Here is a 12,500-nt window from a genome sequence, read left to right as displayed (position 1 = left end):
CTCTGTCTATCCCGATAGGCTACGGCCACATTAAATGTTTTATCGTTGCGTCTCTACATTCTAATTCAAGGGGATAAAGCGACGTGTACTTATTTGCAGGAACGAAACCCCAATTCCTTATGGGCTCATTGGGCTCAATCTCCCAAAATGACGCAAAATATTGTTCATTAAAATAATGTTAAACTAGGCCCATTAGGTTCGGATGTCAGACCTGCATATGTGTACACGTCGGGGTAAAGCCTTTTTGCCATTTTCTTCTCCTACTTGATTAAGTTTGATTGCATAAATTAGTGACAGTACCATTGTAAAAAATATCTGACTGTGCTTTGATTTATGTGATATTGAATAAAATTGATAAAACATCACTGCTTTCAGCTGTTTCTTGAATTAGATAATTATTAGCTTGTCTCTTAACGCTGCTGTTCTGGGTGGGGTTCCTGACCTCCCATAGTGGCCAGGGGGGGGGGGGGGTACATGTGTCTTCTATCCTCTTATATCTGATTTCCAACTTGCTTTCTGCATTTGTCTTGGAATGAGATTACTCTGGTTTTGTCCTGCCCTGGCCGGAGTCTTAGCTGGGAGGGAAACAGTCAAATGCATAGTTATTGTTTTGGGAGATGATATTCTTTTCCTTGTAAATCATCTCACTGTTATGTATTATTATATTTGTTATTTTGAATGTGTAATGTAAGCATTTGAGTGTATTCCTCTTTGTTGGATTTTGTTCTTGTGTCCGGATGAGACTTATAGGCGATCTCAAACTAAGTACATTGGTGGTGTGCTCTTGGAATCTACATCTGATCCCTACCAGTTCCCCTATGTCTAACTTTTTCTTGGATCCTTTAATTGTAAATCTAGAATCTTTTCACTATCCAATTTTTTTCCTCTTTACTGGCGCTGATATAACCTAAATGTGTTGCAAGCGCCGTAAAGTCCTTAATAACAAACATTAGCTTGTTTTTTCACGTTACATTTACATCCCAGTAATGTAAACGTGTGGAGTCTCATAGTTGCATGGGTAAGGGTGGGGGATGGAGGATGATGTATGGACGAAATCCAAATGTACCATTTTTTCTTTTTAATGTCCATCCCCCCTCCCCCCCCCATTCCGGGCAACATTGTGGTCCTCCGACACTCGCCCTCTGGCTTAATAAGTCCTTGGCTCGTCCCGTTGTGAGCGGTGTAAAGAGTAGTCCTTAGAAAAAGATTCTTTACTCACACTATCTCACTTAACTTAGAAAAAATGACTACCTGGCCGGTAGCAGCAGTGTCTCTATAAACAGCGCCTTAAGGGCATCATGTCTCGTTATACAAGTTAATCGTCAGTGTTGACTTTAAAACTTTGTAAGGGGTTCTGAGAAATGTATTTTTTCCATAGAATCTCAGTATGGCTGTGTTTACTTCGTTCAGGAGCATTAGTTAAATTTACAACCACTTCCCTAGCAAAGATCCCATGTCCTGGGCCTGCATTAAACGTGTCGTGAATTAGGATTGGCGCAGGTACAGATTGCTGCTGGGATCCACTAGTAATTATTCCCCTTTGTCTCCCTGTTATTCGGAAGTCTATGATGGAATGAGAAGTTGGAGACACTTACTTAATCTGTCTAATCTAAGTTTTATCCCCCTTTTTAGACGCTGAAATGGCCTAAAGTATTTCAAGCGTCCTTAACCTTCTCAACAACAACACCAAAAAAATTGAACAAGTGTTTTGTCTTTTCCTCTCTTCCTGAATGAGATACTGGGTGGGATTCTTGACCTCCCATAGTGGGCAGGAAGGTCACGCTGTGTCTTCTATGTTCTTATACTGTTTCCAAGTTGCTTTCTATCTTTGTCTTGGAATGGAATTGCTTAGTTTTGTTCTAGCCCTAGCAGGATGCATTGACTGTGCGGAAAACAGTCAAATGTATAGCTATCGTTTTGGGAAATTATATTTTCCCCCATTGTAAATAATATCTGTCATGTACTGTTTTATATATATATATATATATATATATATATTATATATATATATATATATATATGTATATATGTGTGTGTGTATATTGGTTTTAAATATATAATGGTTTATAAACATTTGAGTGCATTCTTGTTAGTGAGGACCTTTGCTTGTGTCTGGATGAGACAAACAGTTCACTGATAGTTAGTGTGCTCTTGGAATCTACATCTGTTCCCTATTTTTACCCAGTTCCCTTTGTCTTACTTTTTTTTATTGTTTGCTTTCAATTGTAAATCTAGATTTTTTTTTACTCTCCAATTTTCTTCCTTTTACTTGCGCAGAAATGACCCGAATGTGTCGCAAGCGCCGTATAACCCTTTAAAAAAAACAATTAAAAATGAGATAGAAAAAAAATTGAGCTTTTATATAGCGCAATATCCACTAAACGTGCGCAAAGCGCTTTACAAGGCCAACAGCAACATTTAACATTTAGGACGGGACATGACGCCTTTTAGGCGATATTACAATTTTTTTCGAACAGAGACAACGCTGTTAACGACCAGGTACTCATTTTACACCAGAGTACGTGAGAGAATGTAAGTAAAGAGCCTTCTCCAAGGACTCAACTATGCGCCGATCGCGAGGCTCGAACCCAGGACCTTCCGATCCGAAAGCGAGTGTCATACCACAAGACCACATAGCCGCTCACATAGATCCTAATTTTGCTTGGGCTATTACTTAAGTTATTCCCTTCTAGGGTGGTAGTCACGACATATTTTGCACACGATTTCCTCTGTTGTACCTTGTTAATAAGACGATATGTTTAGGACATAAGTTACATACACTAAATTCAGCGAATGCGTGATTATATATAAAGAACTAATAAAGAAGTAGATAAAATTGATATCAACCAACGTGTACAATGACGTTGATTCCAGGAACGAGATTACAGATGCTCTAATAAAACACAAATTTCTCTGAACTAGCAGAAATTATTGATAATGGTTCGACGTACGCCTCGTTGAATAACTTGAGTGGGTGGGGAGGGGGGGGGGGGGGACAGCGTGGCTTAGCGGTACGGTCTTTGCTTCGTACCCGAAATGTGCCGAGTTCAAATACCCTACGTGCTGTGTGATTTTGAATAAGTTAACCCGCCCTAGCTCAGTTTGCGGCACTGCACTGCGGCTGACGCCTGGCTATTTCCAGTCTTCCCTTTGAATGGACCCTAAAGACAAATTTCCCCTATTGGATGAATAAAGAGAATTATATATATATATATATATATATATATATATATATATATATAAATATATATATATATATATATATATATATATATATATATATATATATATGATATTTATTAACATTTAAAAATAGTTACACTAATTATTAAATTTAATAAATATATTTGTTTAGATGAAGTTTAATATAAAAGCGATGTGAACTGTTATTGACAGTTTTGGCATTTTGCGAAAAAAAAGGAGAAAGAAAGGTGGCCAGAAAAAGAAATACAAATTATGCTCTTACTGGAGCATCAAACTATTACAAAAATAAATCGATACTTTAAGATGATAATATTATATTTATTGCGTGGACTAGCAATAAATATATAGATGTCTAATTGAAAATAAAAATAAATAGATCTAATATATACAAGCTATATTATAGTGAAGCAACGCTCAAGGTACATACAGACATACACACACATGCATACATACATACATACATACATACATACATACATACATACATACATACATACATACATACATACATACATACATACATACATACATACATACATACATACATACATACATACATACATTACATACATACATACTACATACATACATACATTTCATACATACATACATACATACATACATACATACATACATACATACATACATACATACATACATACATACATACATACATACATACATACATACATACATACATACATACATACATACATACATACATACATATACATACATACATACATACATACATACATACATACATACATACATACATACATACATCATACATACATACATACATACATACATACATACATACATACATACATACATACATACATACATACATACATACATACATACATACATACATACATACATACATACATACATACATACATACATACATACATACATACATACATACATAATACATACATACATACATACATACATACATACATACATACATACATACATACATACATACATACATACATAAACAGACATAGGTAAACAGATACTTACACACTTAGAAGTAATATGTGACCCTTCGTGTCAAAACGGTATTAAGTCGGGATGGTTAAGATGTTGAAAGTTGAATTTATAGTCAGAAATATCAGACTTCTATTCAGTCTGTATGTTTTATTGAGGAGAATATTTTAGGGTGCCAATGCCAACAATTTATTTACATTTTTGACCTGTTTAACATTTAATTTGTCTTTTAAGCATATTATGGTTTGCTCTGACATAATACCGTTTTGAGACGATAGGTCACATATGTCGTTGACACACAATATTACGTAATCAGATGTTCTGCGACAAAAAGCTAAGAGGTAAGTAAATGAAGAGGAGAAATCTCCATGCCATATCTAAATAATTTTCGAGTATCTCATTTTGTACAAGATTTAGTTATAGAGGCTGTGGACAACGCAATCAAATTATTTGATTACTGGATGATGCTGATAATAAATATCACTGTGAGTTACTTAGGTAATGCCTTTCCTCTGCGAAGACATCACACAGCTCTCCAGCTGTTTTTCTTATCATTATATTATGTTTTACCCCTTTTTTTCCCCTCTCCTTTCACTCTCTCCGTACCAGCTATTTTTAGAATTTCTCCCGAAAATTCACTCAAACCCACCACAAAAATAGACTTTTCTTACTCAAACAGAGAAGTAACAATTAGCTCTACAACACAATGGTTTGTATTTATAGCTGTAATCAAAGCATTTCTTTAAATTTTGTGATTTACAAGAGAAATCAGAATTAGACAATTATGTCGGTTGTGTCGTAATGAATGTGACGATTTCCCTGTCGTAGGTAAGGAGAGCGTTAATAACCATATAAAACCGTGTGTCAAATTGATGCATAGAATATGTATTATACAAATGAAATTAGTGTAATAATTAATTTACACAGCGCGCAGAATAAATTAAGTGCTCTAGGCGCTACTCAAAAAACGCAAATGTTATCACTACCCAAAACCCTGCCTGAATAGGAACGTTTTCAAAAGTTTCCTAGAATTACTGAGCTCGGGGGCGTCTTTGATTACCTAATTTGTTCCATACTTTCAGGGATCCCACCGTGGCCTTCGTAAAGTTATGGCCTGACACTGACCAAAAAATGACGTCAAAATGCCAGTCTTTTGCCACAAAAGAAAACAAATCGTGAGTTGAATTCAATAGTTCAACCAATGAAATGACTTGTTTCCATGAGCTCTACTAACGACAACTCACTAGACGGTGCAAAAACCAAATAAGGACGTCAAACTGCCAGTCCTTTTGGATTTCAGTGTCAGACATGACGATGGCTACGATCCCACAGAGGGAGATTTTTCAGTTATGGTCAACGTGAGATGACCCCAGTCTGATAATGATTTGCTATAGAAGGAACGAACATGATGTCATTCAGTTCTTTGTTATTATTTTTACACAGCCGTTTTTGTGATTTATTAGCACTGAATTATATCAACTACTCTATACATGTTCAAAAGTTACACATAGTTTTGTGTGTTGGTACGTTATATCCGAATGGCGAATGTTGTGAGTATTGTACCGAAACGCATAGCATCAATATATATTGCTTCGATCCTTAGATATTTACTTCCTTTGCTGGTGCGACAAAAACAAAGCCAAAGCTAAAATAACATCAGCAACAACCACAGAAACAAATTGAAAACAGGCATGGAGAAAAATATTATAGCTATATAATAAGTAGAGGCCTGCGACTGACGTCATTCGGCATGTAGGTGATCAGTTCGTTCTCTCATTCTATCTGACCGACTGTGAGCGTCGCTGTGAACAATTTAGATAACACATATTATATGCATGTGTGCTTGTTCAATAGATATGACTAGATAGCCAATTGGATTCAATAGTCGGATGTCACGCGCCCGGCAACGACGGCCATCTTGGTTCTAAACAAAGAAAATCATTACTTTTTATTCTTCATGCTGGCAAGAACTTTTCATTCCCTTTTCATATGCCTTGTGATCAGAATGTGTAAAAGTCAATACATGATCAAATTGATGGGGGTTTTTACCTCTGGATACGCGGTTTAAGCTCGCCGGGAAAATATTTCATACGGCGTCAGCCATTGTTCCGATAGTTTAGAGCCAGTGTTACTAAGTTACCATACGTCATAAGGAAGGAAGTGACAGTACGACTGTTGAAGACTATTCATACCCGTCGTGGTTTTTTTTTTTTTTTTCGTTTGATGAAAAGGAAGGTCGGGCTATCAATAGGACACTCTTCTTGTCTGACAATCAGTTAAATGAGGCGCTGTCTTTCGCTATTTTCCCTCGCCTAGATGCAAAATTAATCGAATTTTTCAACAGATATTTCTTACGGAGATATTGACTTATATACAAAACCATTGTGCGTCATATAGGTTACGTTTATAAATGCAACAATCAAGCTGCGAATGATGGCAGTCGAGTTTCCACAGATAAGATTTTACAAGGGAAGTGATAATCATTATTTCTTGTTAAATATCAGTATCGCTGCTATATCGTATCGAACATTTCTGATATCGTCCAACACCAGTTTAAAAACAAGGCGGAAGTCATTTCGGAACTTTTGATTATCGACAGTTTGTTTTTATTTTCTATAAAATAAATACTTTATGTTCGTTGTGACAATTGTTATTGAGAAAAAGCATACATAAATACGTTTGAAATGAAACTTTTAAAACTGGCTTGCTTAAAATTCTGCAGTAAAAGGGGCGAGTCAATCGTTCCACATGAATTTTTGAATTTAGTTTTAAACCAATTTAGCGTTTATCACGGAAAAGTGGTGTGGATTTTATAAGTATAAAGTTAACCATTATCATTGAGATAAAGATTTATATCATAGCAACTTGGATGACTGCAGATATCGTAGCTGTCACCACCACCACCACCACTACTACTACTACTACTACTATTACTACTACTACTACTACTACTACTACTACTACTACTACTACTACTACTACTATATACTACTACTTACTACTACTACTACTACTACTACTACTTACAATACTACTATTTCTACTACTACTACTACTACTACTACTACTCTACTACTACTACTACTTTCTACTACTACTACTACTACTACTCCTACTACTACTACTACTACTACTACTATACTACTACTACTACTACTCCCACTACTACTACTTACTATACTACTACTACTACTACTATACTAATACTACTACTACTCTCTAACTACTTACTACTATACCCTAGAAAGAGGAGAACTAACGCTACTAGAAGGGACATTCTTCTTTGAGCCAATGGTCACAGACTCGCACGCTGACTCGCGAAGTGCGTGTGCTACGCTAAGTGTTTGCCTAGATACGGCTGTCGCTGCCTTTCTGTTTATGGATGTGTATGTTTATGTGTATGTTTCTATGTTTACATTTAGTGTGTGTGTGTGTGTATGTGTGTGTGTGTGTGTGTGTGAGAGAGAGAGAGAATAAGTAGGAGTGAAATATCTGTTCGATGTTATCGTTATCATAATATAAGTATTTCGTTATAACAAGTGTAACTAAATGACAAATTGCCATATTTATGGACAATAAGGATCTATTATTATTATTATTATTATTATATTATTATTATTATTATTATTATTATTATTATTATTATTAATATTATTATTATTATTATTATTATTATTATTATTATTATTATTATTATTATTATTATTATTATTATTATTATTATATTATTATCATTATTTTATTATTATTATTATTATTATTATTATTATTATTATTATTATTATTATTATTATTATTATTATTATATTATTATTATTATTATTATTATTATTATTATTATTATTATTATTATTATTATTATTATTATTATTATTATTAATATAATCTGTGATTTTAAAATTTATTTTGGGGTTGGGTGGGTCGGGGATAGATAGACAGATAGGTAGGTAGATATATATAATATAGCGAGAATGGGAGTGAGAGGAGGGGGGTAGAGCAATAGAGATAGATAGATAGATAGATAGATAGATAGATAGATAGATAGAGAGAGAGAGAGAGAGAGAGAGAGAGGGAGAGAGAGAGAAACAGGGGAGGGGGGGGGGCACACAAAATTAACTAAATGTACTCACATTCCTCAATTGTGTGTGTGTGTGTGTGTGTGCGTGTGTGTGTGTGTGTGTGAGAGAGAGAGAGAGAGAATAAGTAGGAGTGAAATATCTGTTCAATGTTATCGTTATTATATAACGTCATAACAAGTGTAACTAAATGACAAATTGCCATATTTATGTACAATAAAGATCTATATTATTATTATTATTATTATTATTATTATTATTATTATTATTATTATTATTATATTAATAATAATAATATATTAATAATAATAATAATAGTAAAATAATAATAATAATAATAATAATAATAATAATAATAATAATAATAATAATAATAATAATCTGTGATTTTAAAATTTATTTTGGGGTTGGGTGGGTCGGGGATAGATAGACAGATATGTAGGTAGATATATAGAATATGGCGAGAATGGGAGAGAGAGGAGGGGGGTAGAGGGATAGAGATAGATAGATAGATAGAGAGAGAGAGAGAGAGAGAGAGAGAGAGAGAGAGAGAGAGAGAGAGACAAGGGGGTGGGGGGCACACAAAATTAACTAAATGTACTCACATTCCTCAATTGTGTGTGTGTGTGTGTGTGTGAGAGAGAGAGAGAGAGAGAGAGAGAGAGAGAGAGAGAGAGAGAGAGAGAGAGAGAATAAGTAGGAATGAAATATCTGTTCAATGTTATCGTTATTATATAACGTCATAATAAGTGTAACTAAATGACAAATTGCCATATTGATGGACAATAAAGATCTATCATTATTATAATAATCTGTGATTTTAAAATTCACATTGGGGTTGGGTGGGTTGGGGATAGATAGATAGATATATTGGTAGGTAGATAGGTAGATATATTATAGCGAGAAAGAGAGAGAGAGAGGGGGGGTGGGGGGAGAGGGATAGAGGGATAGATAGATAGGTAGATACAGAGAGAGAGAGAGAGAGGGAGAGAGAGAGAGAGAGAGAGAGAGAGAGAGAGAGAGAGAGAGAGAGAGAGAGAGAGAGAAGAGAGAAACAAGGGGGGGGGGTGGCACAAAAAATGAACAAAATGTACAACTCAGCGTCTTCCATGTTCAACTCAATCTCTAAAATATCTCAGATCTTATTAGTACTAGCCTACTATAGATCTAGAAATCTCAAGTGTCACTGATGGTTGTCTATAACATGTGGGAACAGATCTCCACTCAATACTAAAATGAAAAAGACTAAATTTCAACAAAGAGTCACTGATCGTTGTCTACAACACATGGCCCAATAAAAATAATAACTAAACAAAGGGTACACACACACGTGCCCAGTTTAATTAGACCTCCCCTCACCTCCCTCCCCCTCTAGTCTAGCCAGGCGAAACCGGCGGCCAGCCAAGGAGCGTGTTGCTAACACGCGCTAACAAATCACTAGGCAAGTGTGGTCTGTGCCACGCGAACGGCGAATTGTCCCTTCTAGTCGTAGCTCCTATTTCTAGGCTACTACTACTACTACTACTATTATTACTATTACTACTACTACTACTACTACTACTACTACTACTACTACTACTACTACTACTACTACTACTACTACTACTACTACTACTACTACTACTACTAATACTACTACTACTACTACTATTATTATTATTATTATTATTATTATTACTACTACTACTACTACTACTACTACTACTACTACTACTACTACTACTACTACTACTATTATTACTACTACTACTACTACTACTACTACTACTACTACTACTACTACTACTACTACTACTACTACTACCACCACTAATAATAATAATAATAATAATAATAATAATAATAATAATAATAATAAAACCACCACTACTACCAATACTCCTACGACAAAAACATCAACTGCTACTACTACTACTACTACTACTACTACTACTACTACTACTACTACTACTACTACTACTACTACTACTACTACTACTACTACTGCTGCTGCTGCTACTACTACTACTACTTTTACTACTACTACTACTACTACTACTACTACTACTACTACTACTACTACTACTACTACTACTACTACAACTGCTATTCCTCCTCCTCCTACAACTACTACTATTACTACTACTACTACTATTACTACTGCTAATATTACTTCTATTACTACTACACTTCCCCGTGGCTAAAACTAGGGCAATTCCAGTAGGAAGTTTATTATCATTTATTTTACTACTTTACTAGGACCGGCAGCATTAATTGATTGATTCACACGAGGACCGGGGTGGGGTATTGGCAGGAATATCTACATTTAAGCCCCAATGGTGAGATTAGATTCTTCAAAACATAAAATCTTTCTGTTTTCAATCTGGATATATCCCAATCCAAAAAAAAAAAAAAAACCCAAAAGAACTAAAAAAAAAAAGTCGACTCAAGCTTCGATAGGCCTGTTACAGCTGATTATATGATACAGGACCGCCAGTTAAATGTTCTTAATACCAAGTTTGAAAAAAAAAAAAATAAACACCCCCCCCCCCCCAAAAAAAAAAAATTAAAAAAAAATTGACATATTATTTTAAAGCCATTCGGCTTGTCAAATTCATGTTTAGCATTTTATTATCTTATGGTATTTGTAAGAGAATGTCATTCGATATTACTTTTTAAAAATAGACAAATTAACCTTAGCCACACAAAGTGCATGCTGATTTCCCCCTTTACATTGACAAGGCAAAAAATAAAACTTTTATTACACCAAGACCCTCGAATTGCAACATTTATGTGCATTTTTTTTTCAGTAAAAAGTGATACTTGGAACTATTACAAAATATACCATCTTGTATTTTTCTATGTCGAGTTGTTTGGCATTTTTTGATATCATATTATCACAATGTCCGATTAGATTTAAACATAATCCCGCTGGTAAAGAGGTAAAAGAGTGTCTTGTCCTACTTTTTTTTTTCTCTCTACACTACTTTGTCAGCGAATATAATAATTATATGACATACATAATATCTAGCTGTAGTTGGTTTCCATAAAGTAAATATCAAGGATTGCCTGACGTTTACCGTATATCCCAGAATGGAATGTATGCCTTTATCATTTGTAACCCATCTCGTATACCAGGTAATATATCAGCAAGGACTAGTTGAGAAAAAAAATTGAGTTCAAATTCAAACTGATCAGAATTTAAGATTTAAATATTTTGAAGTTTATCAAATAAGACACACTCTCGTCAATAGAAATATTTATGTTAACAAAAATTGTATAAAAATTCATTCTTTGAGGATCAGGCTCACTGTGATATAATACTGTTATGAGAGGTTTGGAGACATTTTGGTCAAATGATTGTGTCACTTAACAAAGGTTGGCACACTGAGATAACATTATATATGGGTTAGCTGATAACAACGACACAACTCTTCACTCTGGATTTTTCAGGTAAGGCGAGAAGAAAGTGAAATTTAAAGGAAACATGTGACACAATTGTGATAGAGTAGAACTTAATATTTTCGATCTGGCACCCATTTATACTTTAGTACAGAGTGGCTTACTGTGTTTAAAGCTTGTTTATATATAGACAGCTGTAGAATCTATCTCTTAATCCTTCCTTCCTTCCTTTCTTCTTCTTCTTCTTCTTCTTCTTCTTCTTCTTCTTCTTCTTCTTCTTCTTCTTCTTCTTCTTCTTCTTCTTCTTCTTCTTTTTCTTCTTCTCCTTCTCCTTCTCCTCCTCCTTCTTCTTCTTCTTCTTCTTCTTCTTCTTCTTCTTCTTCTTCTTCTTCTTCTTCTTCTTCTTCTTCTTCTTCTTTTTTCTTCTTCTTCTTCTTCTTTCTTTTCTTCTTCTTCTTCTTCTTCTTTCTTCTTCTTCTTCTTCTTCTTCTTCTTTCTTCTTTTTTCTTCTTCTTCTTTTTCTCTTCTTCTTCTTCTTCTTCTTCTTCTTCTTCTTCTTCTTCTTCTTCTTCTTCTTCTTCTTCTTCTTCTTCTTCTCTCATCTTTTTTCTTCTTTTCCTCTCTTACTTCTCTTCCTCTACCATCACCACTCTTTCTTTCTCCCCCTCTGTTTACTCTCAGTGGGTTTATTTGTCTCTATTCCATACTGATCAGTGCGTATTTCGATCAGACTATCTGATGATTTGAAAAGAAAAATAAGAAAAATATAAAGAAACAGTAAAGGTGTTATGTAACATGCTCTTGCCTCGGAATGCGAAATCTCATTTTTTCTACTGTTCG

General features: G+C 34.5%; 2 protein-coding genes across 2 annotated transcripts in view; both read left to right on the top strand.

Moving 5' to 3' along the window:
* Positions 1–365, top strand: part of LOC144975734 (uncharacterized) — a 7,143-nt gene extending 6,778 nt beyond the window's left edge. The window contains exon 3 of the mRNA XM_078919928.1: positions 1–365. This exon is cut by the window's left edge and continues 1,482 nt beyond it. The gene's annotated coding sequence lies outside the window, so the exon portion shown is untranslated.
* An 11,316-nt stretch (positions 366–11,681) lies between these two features.
* LOC144975363 (sodium-dependent glucose transporter 1A-like) overlaps positions 11,682–12,500 on the top strand; it is a 32,606-nt gene continuing 31,787 nt past the window's right edge. Inside the window, exon 1 of the mRNA XM_078919369.1 lies at positions 11,682–11,711. The gene's annotated coding sequence lies outside the window, so the exon portion shown is untranslated. The remainder of the gene's footprint in view (positions 11,712–12,500) is intronic.

The sequence above is a fragment of the Berghia stephanieae genome, chromosome 6 (assembly GCF_034508935.2).
Source record: "Berghia stephanieae isolate SIO BIC M18660-M18661 chromosome 6, UCSD_Bste_1.3, whole genome shotgun sequence".
NCBI lineage: Eukaryota > Metazoa > Mollusca > Gastropoda > Nudibranchia > Aeolidiidae > Berghia > Berghia stephanieae.
Note: the sequence above shows the minus strand (reverse complement) of the source record. Positions and strands in the feature narration are given on the sequence as shown.